Below are 20,838 nucleotides of genomic sequence, written 5' to 3' on the forward strand. Positions count from 1 at the left end.
CCCTTCCCAGCGGACTGCATTTGCACCACCATCAATTTCTCCTTTAGATTCTTGGCTTTAGAATCTATCTCGTCACTGCAGTACCTCGCATATCGTAAAATCTCATCTAGTGGTTTGTTCTGCCAACAGATTAAATGTTGCTGTATCATCAAACAAATATCAGGTCTCAACCCCAAGACAAACTTTGACACGAACTGCCCTATGTCTTTGGGATCCATTACATCTAGTCCACTGTATTGCTTGAATGTTTTCAACAATCTTTCATAAAACTCGTGAACTGTCTCCTTGGGTTCCTGCCTTGTTCGGTCTATTTTTACCCAATCTATATCCTGTGGGGGTACCTTATCTTTCAGCCATGCTATTACCCTTTCATACTTTCGCATGACAATCTCAGATGGTCCATTAGTTCGAACATCTCTCAATGGTTCAGCATTTGGCCATTCGACACTAGTCTTGCAAGGGGTCCATAGATCAGATGGGACCACGATGTCAAACAACGTGTTCAAATCTATCCACAGTACTTTCGAGATTTTAACGAACCTCTCTACCTGCTTATACCACTCGACTGGATTGTCCCGCAACTTCGGAAATGAGTTGGTAAATGCGGCTAAGTCTCCTCTACTCCAGGGCACATGTACATAATTTCCATTTGATATTTCTCGCAAAGGGAATGCCTCCATCTGCATTACCCTTCCCTCAGGGGTCATCACATTTGTACTTCGCCTAACTGTGCCCTTTTTCGACCACCTTTCTTCCCATTTATCCAGTTCTCTCCACACTCTTATCCCTGTTACCAACTCTCTTATGTGTGTTTTTAATCCAGTAGTTCTCTTCTCATCTAGATCTTGGTCTGCGTACTGTAATCTGTGGTTGCTCTGCAATGCCCTTGTCCTAGACAAATCCACGGCATACTTGTCTGCCAAATCAGTCAGTTTTTCATGAAACGCTCTAGCTTTCCTAGTAATATCCTTTGCCATGAACAATAACTCATCCTGTTCATACAATTCTATCCTTTCCAAAGGCAATGTTCCATCTATTATCTCATCAACATCTGATTTTAAACTGGTAACATCAAGCCTTTTTGCCTTTATTTCAGCTTTCAAGACACTCAATTTAGCTCCTCCATCCGCATCTCTCCCATCCCAGCTCCGAGATCTACGTTTAGGTATTGGTGAATTATAGGGAGTCCTCCCCTGTTCCCATCTCTCTAAGTCCCATGCCTTTCCATCTTCTCGGGGTGGGTGGTGAAACACTCCTTCATGTCTCCCAGCCTCTCTCTCTCCATCCTGGCTAGTTTCACGGGATAGAGGGTAAGAGGTTCTATTACTCCCTCTTTCTTCCCTACTTCCCTGTGATTCCTGATTATTCGAGGCGTGGCGGGACCTATCGCTGTTCTCCTTTCTCCAATGTTGAACGTCTTCCCCAAGTGTATGATGAAGGCACCTAAACCTATTCTGAAAAGCCCGTACCGCCTCATCTCCTCCGTTCCCCCAGAGACGGGACATTTCCTCACATTCTACAATCTTAGTATTTCGTTCCGGCTGTTCTCTCTGATTTGTAGGACATGCATCCCCTCTATTCTCTTGACTTTGGCCTTCCCGGCTCTGACTACTCTCGCTGGCCCCACAATGAGATACTGTCCCGTTACCCCTGCTTTCCCACTCTGGTTCCGTCCTTGTCCTGTTACTCGGAGATACTATGGACCCGTCCCATTCCCTCAAATCAGCTCTTAACTCTGAAAAAGATCTTGGCCGCGGTCCCCTTAGATCCATTGGTCCTCTCGGACCTCCCTGTTCTGAATTGGGACCGACAGTTGTGTCTAATGGGGTGTTCCACGTTACCGAACCTGGTAATTGTTTCCATGCATTCGTCACATTATTCCTCCTTTCCATCTCAATCCTTTCCCTATCCAATTGCCTTTGTTGTTCCCCTCTATCTCTCTCAGAATTATAGATCGAAACTATGGGTCCTATGGTAACAGGCACTTGAAGAGCGTCTGGCAATCCCACAGACTCAACCCTTTCTGTGGTTGGCGTTTTCTGCACCACAAACCTTCCCACTACACTCTGTACAGTGTTGTTTGGAGGTGTTTCTCCGCCTTTGCTAGGTGTCCATTCCGATATAGGGAGTGGTGTATATCCCTCTATCTCATTCCCATCTTCCCTTGCGAGCCCTCTATCTTCTATCAATCCCACTCTCGGAGGTGGTCTATCCATTAACAATCTGTTTATCAGATTGTCCTCCGACTCGCTTTCCTCGTCTTCTTCCATGAGGTTTCCTCCTCCTGACACCTCCCTCATCGGATACATTTTCTCCACCTCAATAGTCTGTACCCTCCAACGCTTTTCCTCCTCATCCCATTTGGAATCTCGCACTGCCCTTACCGATCGCGTCAGCCTTTGTTGACGCCTGTTCAAATTTCGGTCGTGTGCAGCCTTAATCCATGCATTAAGAGCCTCAAACTGTGTTGGTCTAGGTGAGGGTTTCGATGAGGACATGGTTGCTTTTAGCCGATGTAACACCTCTAACTTAAACGTTCCATACTTCGGGAACTGCATTTCCTCATTTCCTTCCGTAAGCTTATTCCAAGCCCCAATCCACAATATCGTATGCAGCCCAACATTCGTTGCCATATAATGAGCTGGCGTACCCTCTGGGGGAGCCTCTTCCCCGTAATAATGTTCACTTCGTTTACGTTTAAAAATCCCTTTCAAACACTTAAAACACTTCATGATTTCTCTTTTCTCCGCGTTTGTTTACTTCCTGATGATATTCCACCAATCTCAGCGCCGTTCTCACTAACTGGCCTATCCGTACGCGGCTTTCCTCCGACGTCACTCTAGCCGCCCAACCAGAGCGCGGCTCTAGCTAACGTCACACCAACCGCTCAATCACAGCGCGGCTCTAGCCGACGTCACCCGTCCCCCTTCGCAGCAGTTCCCCTCCTTTCTCAGCTCGTCTCCTCGGTCATGCACGCATCCCATTCATACTCTGAAAAATGATTACTTCCGTCCAAGCGATCACCTTTCTTTGACTGTACGCCCACAGTCTTTCTGTAGTTGTCACCCTAACTTGGCGAAATGTCTTTCCGTTTACTTCCAGACAATCGCCTTCTCCGATAGGTTACTCACACGCAGTAACTTTCGACCAGCGTCCGTTACTCATACACTCACTCTTACACTCCCCCTATCTTGGATCCACGGCGATCAATGGTACCTCGTGACCTCCGTACTATGGTCGACAACTACCCTGGATGTTCGATACACCCAAAACCACTTAAGCTCTGGCCTGAACTTAAGATTTCACCAGTTCACCCGTTTACCAGGTTACCAGTTTACCAGGTTGCGCGCGCTCACAACCTTCTCTCTTTCACACTACAGGCATTCAACTCCGCAAGACATTACAATACAAATACAACACAAAACACCGCAATCTGTTCACGCATGACCCTTTTTATACTCACTCTCCGATACTGCTGCTTTTCTCGCACCGTCTGCACCTTTCGGCACACGATTCTTCCGCTGCTCGTCTCTCGACGTCTCGGGCCTTGGGGTAAACTAACCTCTCTAGATTACCTTCCTCAAGAAGATAACCATCCTCACTCTGCTACCAACTGCTAACGCGGGATTACTGGTTACTAATTATCTTACCAAATCCCTTTTCCTGTCGACTGAATCGTTGGTACCTGTCTTGAGTAAAAGGTAATCTTGCAGTAAACAATCAATTTAAGAACTTACACCACTCTAAATGACCACTGACCAAAATTAAGTTTTAAAGATTTAATATAAAGTCAAAGATAACTGAAGATACAAACTTCTCAAAATGAGATTCAAGAGGTAGATCGGAATCACTATGAACATGAACTTTTTGAATAGTCTGAGTCTGAAGAACAAAATAATAAGTACAACCTCTAATAACATGAGCGTTGCCAAAATGAATACAAGTTGCAACCTCAAAGTCATTACAGAAAGAAAAAATTAAGGTTAGTCTGTCCCTACACTACACTAAATGACATCCCTACTTAACAAGATCTTTACCCTCTAGGTGTCAGCCGTGGTGATTTCCTAAGAAGATCACGCACTTCTCTTTGTCTCTTCTCTGATAATGGGTCTCTCCTGATCAACCTATCTGCCTACCCATCCGCTTCCTTAGGCTCCCAAAATCATCTGCTCTGCTCTCCTCCCGGGTCACTTTCCCTAATACCAAATCACATTTCCAATAGAAACGCCCCTTGGGACGCCCCTCACGTGGTACATCTTTCCGCGGCAAACTCCATGATGGTACTCTTGAAGACCCTCGTTATAGTTGACCTTGGTTCCCAGGCTTCTTCTTCCGTGCGCTGATACCCCCTGAAATTCCTGGAAACTCCTACAGGCCTGCGCAAGGCGCCACTGAACAAAGTCCCTTTCATTCGAGCTGATTAGGACCCTCGCACCTGCATACAGCTCGTCCTGCAGTGGGCCTCAAATTCCAGACTTCACCATATCTTAGGCCATAAAACACTCTCAGAGCTCCATACTGGACACCTCACGACCTCTCCTCTAACGAGCACATGACGATTTAAACTACATGACATTATCTGTTCTGGCCTACTTGATTTACATGCAGCAGGTTCCTGCACTCTTAAAACGTTAACTTGATTTAAACAGCAAACATTCTTAACTAGCATACGTTTCTAAAATAACACATCTATAAAGCATATACTTTTAACCCTAAGTTCAATAGTACATTTTGAAAGAACCATGTCAACTTTATCTCACATTAGTTTAGCAGCACGTTCAGGTTTGCTGTGAATTGCCCTAAGGCCTACACAAAATACTGGAATCCAAGTTACATTTAATTCGGACATGACTCTTTTAACATGAGAGAACCATGAGGTTTTCACATATACTCCAACATTTCTACATTTAATCTCACACCGTTATAATTATGGTTACTCTACTTAACATTCTATACATTTCGCTATTGAATATAAAACACTCGTGTGCAAAACATGTTTAAACTAACTACGTGCTTGTAAATATGGCGTACTTATACATTTTTTTCAAACTTGTGCTCTCTCACCCAAACTAACAATCCATATTCAAATTACCATACCTAACCTGTCATACCTAACCAGCCATAACTGCCACACCCAACTTGCCTACAATTCCAATAATACTTAACCGACCATAACCTACCTAACCTTCCATGCTATCTAACTTATCGTTACTAGTCTACCATACCCACCCTAACATTCCATATTCAAACTACCATACCTAACCTGTCATACCTAACCAGCCATAACTACCACACCCAACTTGCCCACAATTCCAATAATACTTAACCAACCATAACCTACCTAACCTTCCATGCTGTCTAACCTATTGTTACTAGCCTAACATACCCACCCTAACATTCCATATTCAAACTACCATACCTGACCTGCCTGTTCAAATATGAAATACGTATAACTTTACGCCTGCCCTAAAGTAATGATTTAAAAAATAAAAAGTGCCAGTTTATGGCTTCAGGATCTCCATAAATGGCAACGGTTTTGCAGCCAGCACTTGTGTCTAACTCGAGGGACTTCTAATAACAGCGCACTATACTGCATACTGCATTAGGAAAGTACAGCTTGGCATTTTTGAAGGGGAAGGAAATAAGAATTCCATTTTTTTTAAAAACGCTTGCTCTTTTTTTTGTAATTTTAGCCTTCTCCACGTGTAAGGGTTTTGTATTTGCCCGGTGGGCAAATGCATATTCCTACAGCCTGTAAATGCAAACTTAATAGGCAACCCTAAACAAAATAGCAAGTAAATAAATCCTGCCTCACATTGAGTTGGAAGGCTGCAGCTGGTTCCAAAAACACTACAGGGACTGTTCCTGTAAAATTTGCAGTAAAGGGTAAACGGAGGCACCGTGGGATTCAGTAACTTAAAGTTGATCAGCCAGCTTATGCTTGGCATGCAAGCCAGTACATATGTATGCACTTGGTGAAACATATTAAACCTGCTCCCAGCACATCGATACATACACTTATGCTTCTAGGAGTGTTTTACATAGTTGGTATCCTTCCAAAGGTTTGCCTGGTGGCATAATATCCGAAAAAATCATAGGCAGGGTGGAAATGACGTCACACATTCCGTGATCTTGGTGAAAAACAGAAAAGGAAATCCCTTTCCTTGCATGTATCCCCAAAAGCATTTTATGAAAAGCAATGGAAATTCCTATAGGTTTCACCCTATTAGTATGCTATTTATTTCACGTAGTTTTAAACACTTGATTGACAGCTCAATGCTGGAACACTTCCCTGATAACAGCGACAAACAACAAGTACAAAGGGCGCTGCTGGGGAGGCCAGGCAGTTGTTTTTACTGACTATAATTTGGGCTTAAAGCTGCCCTGAGAGAAAGTGGTTGAATCGAAATCTTCCTCTCACGACTCAGTTTGCTTCAGCGTGAAGTCCCGTCCATCAGGGAAGGCCGTCTGACTGCAGAGAACATTGGTCGTTTGAAGCGGATCAGCACCTGGCGAAAAGTCAAGAGAAGTTTGGAAACCATGCCTGTCTGGCTTGGCAGACGAAGTTTTAATTTCACCAACTCCTTACTGTGACAAACTGTTGCTAGAAGATGAGTTTTCTGCGTACCATTTATTAGTGGATCCCCTGAAGCATTCATGAGTGAGAGTCACAATAAACCTGCCACCAGCGTCGGTCTTTGAACCCCATGTTAAAGGATGCTCATACATTTGTTTTACCAAAAGTGTACGGGGCAGATTTACAAGCCCCCTGCGCCCCCGTTGCGTCACTTTTGTGACGCAGCGGCGGCGTAAACCATGTGCCACGTTGCGCCCTATTTACAACTTGACGCATCTAGGGAGATACGTCACGTTGTAAAGCCCTGCGCCACATGAAACCTGCGTCAGGTTTCATGTGGGCGTTCTAGCGCAGGGGGGGCGTTCCGGTGCAGGAGCGCCTCGGAAAAGGGCCTGAGTGAAATCTACAAGATTGAAGCAGGCGTAAGGCTTGACGCCCCATGTTGGACATAGGCAGGGTTGGAAAAGTGCTGGAGTTGCATCGCACCCGCCACGCAACTCCAGCACTGCGCCAACCTTGCGCCAGCTGATGCGATGGGACATGCATCTGTTTATCCTTGCGCCATGATGCGCCGCATTGTAAGTGCGGCGCATCTGTGGTAGCGCAAGGGTAAACTTGCGTGACGCATCTTTCCTAGTGCATCCCCGCTGATTTGCAGGGATGCGCCAGGAAACGTAAACCTACCCCTACATTTTGCTAGTAAATTCAGTACACCATCGATTTTCCCTGAATTTGCTACTGAAATTCTGACCATGCCTGAGGAACTAGGGTAGCAAGATTAGAGTATTTGCATATTACAGCTGGATGTCCATATGCAAGGTCGGATAGCTGTTTAACACATTAGTATGTACAGATTAAGGCCCTCATTACGAGTTGCTTGGTGCCTAACTAACAATACAAGGGAGTTTGTTATTTATCTGGAGTAACAAATAGATCCTATCCCTAAAAAATTAAGTCCCACGAATACAAAGCCCTGTGCACCGTAGGACCAGCATACATCAGGAAACACATTACCTTCCACCAACCGACCAGACACCTACGATCTGCCTCCCTCTCACTTGCAGACACCCCCCCAGATCCGCTGAAGCAACAGTGGAGGACTCTCCTTCTCTCACCTGGCAGCCAACACTTGGAATTACTTCTCCCTGTACCTCAGGACTGCCTCATCACACCGGCAATTCAGGAAGGAACTCAAAACCGGGCTGTTCGATTGAACACATCAACATGAAACAGTTAGCAACTCCAGCCCTCACGGGGGATTTGCCAGGCTTTATAAATCCTTGAGATTGATTGATTGAAAAATGGAGCACAACATGTGGATTTTGGTGCTTATGCTCTGCGTATTCTAGTATTTTGCCAGCATTATTGACCTGTTGAAACTTATCGGGAAATACAATTTTTACTTGAATTTGTCAGGCAACTTGTAATGAGGGCCATCATTTATTTTATTGAAGGCTTTCAATTTTCTGTGATATTACACCAGAATCAATATTACCTCGACTATTCTTAAAAATGATCCCTTCAATGCAAGACAACAACAAAACTCACCCATCGGCATTCACTGAAAGTTCTTTTGCAAGAGAAGAGGGAGGTATACATTTTTAAATTTGCCAGTGAAGTCAGGCAACTTTGCTCATCACGTAGAGGAGCTAAGTTTCACAACTTCATTCAGCTTTAAAAAAGCATGACAAGAACAGTGCAGGATCTCATGTTGCTTTCCTTGCTACCGTTCAGGGGTTTCTTGTGTCCCTGACGGGTGGTCCTTCCAGCAAGCAGGGAATGCTGCTAGGCAGCTGTGCAGTGGGGAATAAAGGTTATCACTAGCGGGCCTTTTTGTGGAACATTCTTTTGAGTTTCTCATGACTGGATATTCCCAGCTTTATCCCACTTTCTCTAGACCCTTGTAACGAAGAACTTAGCTGGACCAGTCTGTTATAGAATAGCAAAGAGACAAAAGTACTCAGACGCGGTCTCTAAGATGACTTTTAAAGTACCCAAACGCTGTCTACAACTTTGCCATAAATACTGGGGGCAGAGGCTTCCAGACAGCATTCCAAGATTTTTCTACCAGAAAGTATGGTGGGTCTCAGCACCAGTGATAACTTAGAAAATATATGCTCCATGATTTGGTTATTCACAGCCAACTCCATTTGTCAGGTTCAAGGCCAGAAGCCAGTGCACTTTGGTCACTACTGTCAGGAATGGCTGCTTGGACCCTGCTTCGATGGAGAGAAGACTGACTGCTCAGGAGGGGCATTGGAGGTGCCCTTGCAAGAAAGAGATAATGCCCGAATGGGAGGAGAAACAAAGGAGTTAAGGCAAGATGAGCCATTGGCATCTGCTGCAGCATATGGGGATGTCTGGCACAACTCTGTGAGGGTGAGGCCAGGGGTCCTGAATGCCGTGAGGGACCCTGCAGCGCAGACAGAACTGTTTGCCTCTGCGATTGGAAGATACCAACAAACTTGAATCTATCCAACTTCTTTGTGAACCTCAATGCCCTGAAGTGAGTAGGCACTAGAAGAAGCAGGACCTTTACCCGTGGTTCCACCAGAAGAAAAATTAGAGTGGCATAGGAAAACATGCATAGCCCAAGAGCCCTGCACCAGGACTCAAATATGACGAGGAATGGAAACCTATTTAGCCGGAGTAGTGAGTCTTTTGATTGGGTCAAGAAAAAATACAACTTTAAACAAATGCTGAGCTACAAGCACCAAAACACCACAGCTTCATCGACTGGTGCTGGCACTGCCTTTGTTCTCTCTTCCACCATAAGAGCACTATATCTGCCGGTCACACAAAAGTCGCCTGGGTTGGAGCAAAGACCGTGCCCTCTACGGTCTGTGGATTGTGTGGAACATGCCAGGTGGAGCAGCCTTACCCCAGTAAGGACCAGGGAGTGAAGGCAGTGGCTGCACATCTCAACAATCGAACAACCACAAAGTTAGAGTGCAACATCAGAAAACCCCAAAAGAGGAGAAGGTGAAATGAAGCCCATACTAAATGGGGAGGGAGTACAAAGCAAATGCCAGCCCCTGCCAGGTCAGTCTTCCCAAAGACGTACCAGATCCCTAATGTCCCCTTCAGAAAGATCCAAAGAAACTGTGCAGGATATTTGCATGCAGGGTAACAGAAGCCTAAATATCCGTCTGTATAAATTGCTTAAAGTTGTTAGAATAGCCAATATCGTATAATGCTTTTTCAAATGTTGTTTACACTATTATGTTGTTTGTAATTGAGTAAAGTACTACCGGTACTTCTTTTTCAAAGACAAAGCAGTAGCTGGAGATTGAGGGGCATATTATCAAGAACGGGCGTTACATTATGTGCTTGATAATAAGCTCTATGAATTCCAATCGAAACCCATGTTAGATGTGAAGACATCTAACATGGGCTTCGATTGGAATTCATAGAGCATATTATCAAGCACATTATCGCCGCTTTATTGGCAGCTTCCTGCCGATAAAAGCGCCGATAATGTAACGCCCGTTCTTGATAATATGCCCCTGAGTTCTTGACTTTTACTGGTTGCCATGCTGAGGTCTGAGTCGCTATCCTCATATCGTACCAGCTCCCCGAGTAAGCCTTAGACTGCTTGTCTCACTACCCTGAGGATGAAAAGCTAAAGGTGTGTACTAGGTGATTAGTGCTAGGTTTAATAGTACATTTTGGACCAGGATACCAGTGGTAAAAGGCTTGGATTGTCACAGTCCAAGCCTGATAATCCCGGTCTGGCTTGGGACATCTGAAAAAGTACACATGCATGTCTCCTTGGTAAAAGAAGCTGATTGTGACAGTCCAAGCCTAGCATTTTATTTTTTAAGTTGCTATTTACTGCTTTATATTTTCCCGACATATTGGTGCAGATATAATATACAGTATTCTGTGGGTACAGTACCCCAGTGCACTACATGAGCTTCAGCAATCAATATCACGTAAACGATAACCCCCCTTAGCACCTGTCCCACACATTCTAAGTCAGTCATTTAAATTCTATGATATGTTAATCCCATCCTGCAGTAGAATCACAAGTTTTACAAGCCATTAAAACACATCCACTTACTTCACACTTGTAAGGGGGCCATGACCATGTTACTCAGTAATCTTCAAAAACATTAGATAGTAGCATCCTTCTTGTCAGCATTGTACACTGCTTGTGGTGGGTTGTTACTGTTAGACTCAGTGGTTTGTGGCTGGCTGAGATGGATTGAACCCAGACAGAATCCACGGTTCTAGAGAAGGATGAGTATGATTCACTTGTCCGATAACCCGTGCTCATCCTTGGGTAGCTTGGCACAGAGCAGTCAAGCTTATCTTTAGGGTCAAAGTGTAAAGTATTGGCAGAACACTATCCTTGCAACACACTGAGTACACTACAAAAAGACTCCACACTGTATGTATAAAACACAGTTTTTTGTATTACACACACATTGAAGTCAAAACGAGATACACATTGGATATATACTTTACAGTTATATGCAATTATCAAACTTTTCCTTTAGAAGAACGGCATGAACATATATGTCCTAGTCATAGGTATTCACTTGCTCCATTATCCCCTTAGCCTCGTAAGCAACATAAGTGAATGTGCGCACTTCCCAGAGGTGTTCACGATCCAAGTAATCCCTCCTACATCAATAGCGACAGAAACATATAAGCAGGCTGTTCAGAGGTATTCTCCTTTCCCGCTAACACATTAGCATGAAACATAACAATCCCAATATCGCATAATCTGTACAGTCGTAATGGTCAAGCAATCACAGGTTTTGACTATGACTCATGACTCAGTCCCTGAGCCTCTCAAATTACCCCAGGCACTTATACACATAGCAGTCGCTAGCAATACTTTAATTAGATTGTCAGGAACACCTAAAGAGGAAAGACACAGTTAAGTGTTTTCGTCCATCTGAATAAGGCACCCAGCAGCACCCAGCAGCACCATCATGAGTGCGGGATCACTATGGCCCTGTAGTCAAAAGACTGTGACACCAGAAGCTGGATTCCAAACTGGAGAAATGTTTCCCCTCCAGTGGAGTTGAGAGTTGCAGTTGCTCCAGGGAGCCAGCCGTGGGTGCGCGCAAGGTCACGATATTCTCAACAACAGAGTACCTTGTGGGGAGGGTCTGGGAAGAGGGAGCTGGCGACCTTGAATGGAGGATGCAAAGTCAGGCATTGTTTTCCTAGCGATCTGGAGGTTGAAGACAGTCTAGACTTACAGCTTGGGTCATGCGGACTGCAAACTTCCCCCAACACCCCTCGGACACCACACGCTAAGAAGTGCAAGTTAGCACAGGTTTCTGGTTGCCAGGCCAGGTCCCTTAGTCTCAGCAAACATCCCCTGCACTCCTTGAATTCCTCACGTAAAGCCACAAACGGTGGCCCACTAATCTTTACAAGCACACTCCTCTGCACAGTGTAATCACTGCATACGTCAGGACAGCCCTTGTCCATACTGAAGATCAGTTCAACCGTTTCCGCCACACCCTGCACAGTCCTTATGGGCTTGTGGAAACGGGAGGATCTCGTAGACAGGAGGCCAGCCAACCGGTCCTTGGAGAGGACTTAGGGACCGGGCCACAACAGATGGCAATTAGCTGTAGGCCAGCAACATCCAGGCAAAATCCACCAAGTTATAGTGCCCTCCCTGGAGCACAACAAGCCCAAGGCCATCTCAAGTCTGCGGATAATCCAGTTTCAGTCCCTCCTGCCGATGCCTCAGTGTTGAATAGGCGTAGTTTGGTTCCATTCTCAAAAGCGTCTCCAACTCCGGAGCACAGTGCCCCAGAAGTTATACCCACAATGGCCTTTGAAGATGAGATCAGTTCAAAAGGTCACCATTGAAATGTACAGTCCCTCTCTACATTTTGTTCTGTCTGCCTTCCTACCCTCAGAGCTTGATCAGTATCTTTAGGGGAACCAGGACCCTGTCCTTTTGGAATGTAGGTGCAAATTCCACTGCCTCTTATCCATCCCAGGAAGGCCCCTCAGAGGTCTGCAGTTTCCCTTGAGCCTCTAGTTTATGGCCATGTATCAGGAATGCCCAGACATAGCTGCCCCCTCCCCCCAGCACCCAGATGTGAATGGAAGATAGCCTGACAGGGGCACAGAGCTCCGAACACCGAAATACCCTCTTTTTCAAAAGTGGCATTTCCAAATTAGTAATGTTGAATCCCCTCACACCACGAATCCGAAGAGGATTTGCCATTACTATCTTATCAATATCAAAATATATACTGACGCTCTTCTGCACATAGGAAATACAGCTCAAAAGCCTTTCCACTGATCCTTCATGTCAATCAATGCGAGAAGCAGGCCTCACAGTACCGAACACAACAGCCAGTGCCATTCACTACCAGTGCATGTAGCGCACATGTGCCCATGCCCTACCTCTTCCTGACACTACTCCCTGCACTCAGGGCGTAGTCAGATGCAGCAAAAGACTTGCAGTTCCATTGGCAAGTAACTTTCTACATGCAAAGCATAGTAACAGTAACCTGCACACACAGGCCCGCCATGGCAAACCTGTGGTACTTTTTAAGAGCTACTTAAGTTGGTGGCATAATCAGTGTTGCTGGCTCACAGAGAACCATTTGAGTTACATGCAGTAGGTATGGCTTACCCCTAGACAAGGGACATACAGCTAACACAAATCAGCCAAACATGTATACACCAATCAATAGTATGTATATGACAAGCACAGCGCTTGGGCACTGAATGGCAGTGCCAGACGCACTCAAAGTCCTAAAACTAGCACAAAGATCAGGGGAAAACCAGGAGGGAGAAAAGTAAAAAGTCGATGGAAAGCACCTTAAAGCAGCCATTTCCAACAGTTACAATTCCCCATCATTGATGGGTGAGCCCTATATTTATGTCAGCAGCTCGTCATTTCTTGCCCCAATTGCTCCCGGACAACCTCTAAACTTACTACTATTTCAGGGCCTGCACCACAGCCACCAACTGCACAAATAGTGGCTAATTTCACTGCTCTCCATGCATGTAAGTATTTTAGCCACTGTGTTCGACTGAGTAATTCTATCCTTCCATACATTTGCGATATTCCTTTTGGCTGAAAGAAATGCTAGATCCAGAAACCAGTATTTATGTTTCATGCATTTTCTGATCCTTAGTAAACAATACAAGGCATTGGTATCAAGTGTTCTCACATCTGTCTCCCCTGTCCCCTGCACCACCCCTTACCAGTATGCTTGAATCTGCCTGCAAACCCATACCATTTGATAAAAATCGGCATTCGGTTGTTGACATCTGGAGCATATATCATGTGGCCCAAGAAATATTCTAAATATACGATTTGGTGACAGGTATGTTTGTTGTAAATAATTAGTCTGTACATTTAAACCACTGATTTCTGGTGACTATCTAAGCGTAGCCTAGGGGTATAAACCACTTGCCAGCCGGAATCTCCCTGCCTTTACTGTTTCCATTGTGCATTGGCTGTGATCAAATAAATGTAGAATGCAGGTGCCAAAGACACGTTTAGGAAAGTGACAGAATGCCCACTGCAGCCCAATGTGAGGAGATTGGCAAGTACCATGGATCTCTCAAATTTAACATCCTCGGTTCCCCATGTGACTCTTACAACCCTTATTACAGCATAATGTGGCAAAAGTGTCCAGCTGCTATGCCGTCCTCCTCCCTTAATATCTCAGATCCCATGAGGGTACCTCCCGTGAACTGGTCTTCCATGGTTGAGATACTTGCCTCCCTCCAATGTTAAGTGTCAATGTCTGTTTAACGTATGAAATTCTGTGAGGCACCATAGTGGTATATCTGGAGCATACTGGGTACCACTGCCTTTCCAGGCTGCATAATTCTGCCAGCACCATTGAGCCATTTTAGCAGCCTGGGAATGCCCTATTGCATCTAAGGCTCCCATCAATAGTCTCACCAATCTCTTTAAGCCGTAGATTCTGTGTATACCTAAACCTTTGGGGGCTGTTAATAACTGAGAACCATCTCATCAGCCATATCAATTGTGCAGGATAATATTAAACTTCAAAGTTGGGAACCCAACATTCCTGTCACTCAACTGCTGCACCATCTTTGCTACCGCCAGCCATTTAGTGACTCAAACTAAATCTGCTGGTAAGCCATTCAGTTCTCTAAAAACATTGTTTCTTCAACAATGGCAATGGCAACAGAGAAATAAAGCAACCTTGGAAGGATGATTATTTTAATAATGGATACCGTTAGAAGCTGGATTTCTGGTTGGCAGCGCTATGTACCCTTTCCAAGTAGGAACTACGGTCCTAGTCAGGAAAAGTCAGATACACACCCTAAATCATGGGTACTCATAGTACGGCCCGCGGGCCACCAGCGGCCCGGCAAGCCTTCCTTGGCGGCCCACGGACCGTGCAGACCTTGTACACGTGTTTTAAAAACACATTTTTAAAGAGTGTCTGCAACCAGAGCACGACTCTGCGAGACTCTGCTGCTCTGTGTGGGCCAGGTGATTCCTTCCAGTGATAGGCAGAACGGAGCGGAGCTGCAGGGGCCTAAGAAGAGGTGAAATACAACACAGCCCCATTAACATGCAAATGGTCTTTTAAAGACCTGTGAAGTGATCAGGTGAGGCTGTGTGTGTGTGTGTGCCCCGGAAGCCGTCTCAGCCCGGGCTGACACACAGGCAGGGTGAGATGACGGAGAGGGAGGGAGACAGAGGGAGAGGGAGGGAAAGGAAGGGAGACAGAGGGAGAGGGAGGAAAAATAAGGGAGACAGAGGGAGATGGAGGGAGGGAGGGAGAGGCGACGGAGGGAGGGAAATGGAGAGAGACAGAGGGAGAGGGAGGGAAGAAGGGAAAGGGAGGGAGGGAGAGGGAGACAGAGGGAGGGAGGAAAGCAGAGCGAGACAGAGGGAGGAAAAGGGAGGGAGGGAGACCGAGAAATGGAGACCGAGAAAGGGAGACAGACAGAGGGAGGAGGGCGACAGAGGGAGACAGAGTGAGGGAGGCGGAGTGAGGGAGGCGGGGGAGGGAAGCAGAATGAGGGAGTGAGGGAAGGGGAGTGGGGGGGTTGAGGGAGGCTGAGGGAGGGAGGGAGTGAGGGAGGCAGAGGGAGGGAGGGGAAGAGAGGGAGTGAGGGCTGGGAAGTGAGGGAGGGAGGGGGAGTGAGGGAGGGAGGCGGAAGTGAGAGAGTGAGGGAAGGGGAGTGAGGGGAGGGGAGTGAGGGAGGGAAGGGGAGTGAGGGAGGGAAAGGGGGAGCAGGGGAACGGGAGTGAGTGTGAGGGAAGGGGAGTAAGGGTGAGGGAATTTTTTGCATTTGCCATTTGTTTTTCCATTTCTAGTGTAAATGTTATGTTTTAACAAAACATTGGTGAAAAACAGTATAGGTGCATTACTGTATGTTATAAATGTTAAGTCTTTTTGTTTTGTCACAACATTTTCAATATGTGTGTATATGTTGTTGCTTATTAATGTTTAAATGAATAAGTGTTTCCTTGATACTCAGACATTGATGAAATAAAGCAAAAGTGTCCTGAATTGAAAAAGAAAAAAGTGAATAAATAACTAGATCCAAGAGGATTCATACATTGGGTCTCGTAGTGTGCGATTAATTAACAGCACTCTAAACCAGTAGCTAATTACTTCACAAATTTAGTACTTGATAAGGCCCTTCCCTGCTACTGTCCCAGGGCCAACCCTCCTTTGATACAACTTTCTAAAAGCTGCATTTTCAGAATTACAATTTAAAATCTAACTTCACCATGAGTTAAGATTTTAAATTGTGATTCCAGAGACAACAAACGTGAGGGTCTGATGTCTTCCCAATTGAAAATTATACTTATGAGATGTAACAGGGTAGTCCCAATGTTAGCCTATGGGAAAGATAGGCCTTGCAGCAGTAAAAAAACGAATTTAAGAGTTTTTCATTTCTCGGACAGTAAAACGTAAAAGTACATGTCCTACATTTTAAATACACTGCACCCTGCCTGAGTCGGACGACTATCAAAAAGATTGTGTTTGGATTGGTTCCCTTCTGCAAGAGTATTCCCTGCCTCGTCTGCGAGAGTATTCCTTATCTTGTCAGTCTCTCTTCTCGATTTAGAGCTACGTTTGCACTCCATTCCCTTGGATTTGCACACTGGTCGTGCACTTCCACCAAGTGCTCTTCACGGTTTTGTCCTGATGAAGACCCCAACATGAGGACTGAACTCACCCTCCACCCTAGGGGTCGAAACGTAGACTACACACAACCCCACAGCAAGCTCGAATAACAGACTGAATTAAATAACATGTACATTTGAGCTATGTTGTTATCCAGGAACAACTGACCTATGTTAGGCTGGAAAGATTGCACGCCATGTATTATTGATGTATATATGTCACCACACCTTTGCCCTGTCCTTCACTCAAAAACCCACCACCATCTACCCTACCCTTTCTCTTTCTTCCTTCACATCTAGAGCACTGTAAATACTTATCGCTTTGATGATTGATTTGAGCCACTGTGTTGCCGTTAAATAATCGCTTTGACTCTATATTGCATTTGGTGCTTTACAAATACAAAATAAAATTTGACTCAGGCACCATACACAGCACGAGTGGTGAATGCCTTTGTGTATGTATAAAAAGCTATTACCACGACCGCCTTTCTACTGTAATGTAATGTTGACCCAGGTCTGGTAGTGTGACCTGGGTCGCCCCGTTAAAATTCAACACTTGGGATGTCCAGGGCCTACCTTAGCTTATGTATTATAAAGGAAGGTTTGGGCCTGACAAGAGGATTAACTTGGTAGGTCGACATGGCAGTTTAAGACTGCGAACCTAGGCTCTGCAGTGGCAGGGCTAAGACATGTTTAAAGGGCTGCTAAAGTGGTTTACACAATCAGTGCTGCAGGCTCACTAGTAGCATTTATTTTACACGCCCTTGGCACATGCATTGCACTTTACTAGAGACTTATAAGTAGGTTAAAAGTTCGAATGGTGGATAAGCCAATGTACCATGTTTAGAGCAGAGAGCACATGCACTTTAGCGCTGGTTAGTTGTGGTATACCTGTATTCCAAGGTATTGAAAGGTGTCAGTTTCCCACTTCAAACAAGGCAACTCACTACACTATGAAGGTTTCTCCTCACCCAGGAATATCAGAAATAAAAAAGACTTTGCACAATTAACTTTCAGTACAGGCATCCATACACCTCCAAGCCCATCCATTACTCCTCAGAGACTCGTGCATGGCTCACGGATGTACAATAGGGCATCATCTGTGTAAAGCGAGATCATATATTCTCCTGTATTCAGCTGTACCCCTCTGCACCATGCCTTCTCCTGCAGCCTACCGGCACGTGGCTCCATTGCCATGGCAAACAAAATAGGGGATAGCAGACACCCTTGTTGTGTATGCCTCTGTATGGGCTATGGTGGAGAGAATATCTGCCCAGTGTGTACTCTAGCTAACGGATGCATGTATAATAGCTGTATCCACCCATAATCTCAGTTCCCAGCCCAAATTTCTCAAGTACAGCAAATAAAAAAGTCCATCCAAGAGTATCAAAGGCCTTTTCAATATCCATTGAGACACCCTGTGACATGGCCGGGGCCCTATCTAGAATCAAAACTAAAGGCACGAATGAATGTCTATCCATCCCATAATAAACCCATTTTGCTCCTGGTGGTCCAATGTTCTCATATGTGGCATCAATCTGTTAGTTATTACCTGCCTCAAGATTATATATTGAATATTCCATGGAGAAAGAGGTGAATATGACAACAGCGGCTAGGGCAATACCACTATCATTGCAGCGCAAGTGGACTCCGAAAGAGCTCCCAACAGACAATGCATGTGTTAGTACATAGAAAGTAGCCTCTAAGTCAATGTCTCCTTGTATGCACTGTAAAACTCAGGGGGGAATTCACACATTCCTGGTGTTTTCCTATTCACTAAGTGGTCAACATCTAAATGTATTTCTTCCACTGTAAGAGAGGCATTTCGCTCAGCCCTATCATCTTGAGTCAATCTGACTATAGGTGTTTCTGCCAAATATTCTGTTACTGTTTCCTTACTGTATACATTGAGTACTGTATAAAGGTATGTATAATAGAAAGTAAAGGCCTTATTCATATCTAATTGAGTGTGAAGTGTGATATTCTCTGAAGAACGGATGGCATAAATGGGTTTCCGTTCCTCTTCTGGGCGATCTAGTCACAGCAATAGGCTCCACAGACGTACTGACTCTTTATAAATCAAATGTTTCAGCCTGAGCAATAATTTGTTATATTCCTTGCCCTTATCAAGCCAGAGTCTTGCTGACACATGGTCAGTGGCCTTCCCTTACTTCTAGTTCACGCTTCTCATGCTCTAGGTCAAATAATTGATGAGACAAAACTCTTCTGGTCCCGTATGTAGTTTTCGAAATAGAACACCTATCAGTACAATCTTGGAAACCTCCCAATCTGAGGCAATCTCTCTTCCTGTCCCTTCGATCTCACGAACATACTTTTATGTGCTCCTTCACAGTGTGTCTGAAAGGAGGGTCTGAATATGACTCTACCTGTAGTCTCCATGTTGGCTCTGGGGTTCTTAGTCTGCCAATCTCCACTCTCATCCACATGGGATTGTGGTCCAACACTGTCCTGCTCAAGTATTCGATTTCTAGCACTTCCCCAAGAACTTATCCAACCATGTGCATAGTCAAGTAGTGTGAGTATTCACTCCGTCTGGTGGTGAAAACCCATTCACAGCTCAACCAGTTGCTGGTGTGTAATCCAGGAGGTGAATGGTCTAGAAGCAGCTCTGTATGCAGCATTCAATAGGGGTAATAAAGATCTATCCCTCTGAATGTCTACTACCATGTTGTAATCCTTGCTTAACAGACAGGCACACTCCGGCAGATCAGAAAGTCATACATCAAGTGTGTGAATAAACTGGACTTGATTAGCATTGGGTGCATAGATACTTACTAGTGTTGGATCCATACCATCTGGGATGCCCACCACATAGACATATCGCCCCTTCACCATCTATTATTTTCTACTTTATCTGGTATGGCACCCTGGGGCTATCGAAATCATGGACCCACGTGCATATGCTCAATACACTGTGCATAGTATCTGATCTCTCCACTTCCTCCTCATCTTATCGATGTACTACCAATCCATTTTACGAGTTGCAAATTGCGACATTTTGCGACTAACAAATTTGCAACTCGCAAAATGGAATGTATTTTATAAACTGTTCATTTAATTAAAATCATTAGAGTAAAAACAATCAGCATATAAAGCTAAAACCACGATCTAAAAACATCTGTTTATCTTACGTAAAATTGTGCGCTCCGCCCCTGTGCCAACATGATATCCCTCCCCAGGAGTTATAGTCTGTGACGTGTGGCCTTACGCGCTTTCATGAAGTCCCCTTTGAGCCTCGCTGGGTTAACAGCAATACAGGATGATGGACGTCGCCTCTTTCATTCCTTTTGGTCCTCGCTGATGTTAGCGTTGTCATTAAACTGGCTCCACTTGCACCACCATTCCATTTTGCGCGTTGCAAATTGCAACATTTTGCGACTTGCAATTTGCAACTTGCAACATGAAATGTACAACAGTGTCATAGTGATCAGGCAGGATGCAATTTGTGACACATTGAGAATAGCCTGAAAACACAGGGATGGTGACCTTCTAGGGACATCCCCTTGGGCACTCCCTTTCTCCCTCACTGTCCAGAATGAGGATATTCAACACAATTTTTTACTTCAAAGATTTCCTTTTTCTTTTTATTTTACATGTTATTCGCAATTATTATCCATTGCTAGTTCATCATTGTTTATTTTCGTGTTGAGGCATTATTATAATTGAATCCAATGCATTTCGGGCCATCCATTGCAGCCCTTCGTCAGGGAATAACACAGTCAATGATAAGTAAAACAATAACAAAATATCATGAATGCAATGTCTTTGTGAAATCCTATGCTCATGTTACTGTCTTGCGGGTGAATCTAAGGCGTGTAATCTTTTATGTGGAGCACCACTTACAACCTTATACCCCAGTGGTGTCTAAAACGTAATGTGATCGGCGGGTCACTCACATGCCTGCTTAGTCCCTTCCTGTTCTTTGTTCGAAAACCAATCTTAGTTCAAAAGGCGATGAGCTACAAAAAGAGTATGTAGCCTCACGTTAAAATCATCATTTATCAATCCTCGTATCTAATGCATTCCAACTTTTACTCCCTGTTATCACACATATAAACTAACCTTAAAACGGTATCAACCTTGGTGTGTGTTCATCTCAGCATACCGCTATCTCGCATTT

The sequence above is a fragment of the Lissotriton helveticus genome, chromosome 5_1 (assembly GCF_964261635.1).
Source record: "Lissotriton helveticus chromosome 5_1, aLisHel1.1, whole genome shotgun sequence".
In the NCBI taxonomy this organism is placed as follows: Eukaryota; Metazoa; Chordata; class Amphibia; order Caudata; family Salamandridae; genus Lissotriton; species Lissotriton helveticus.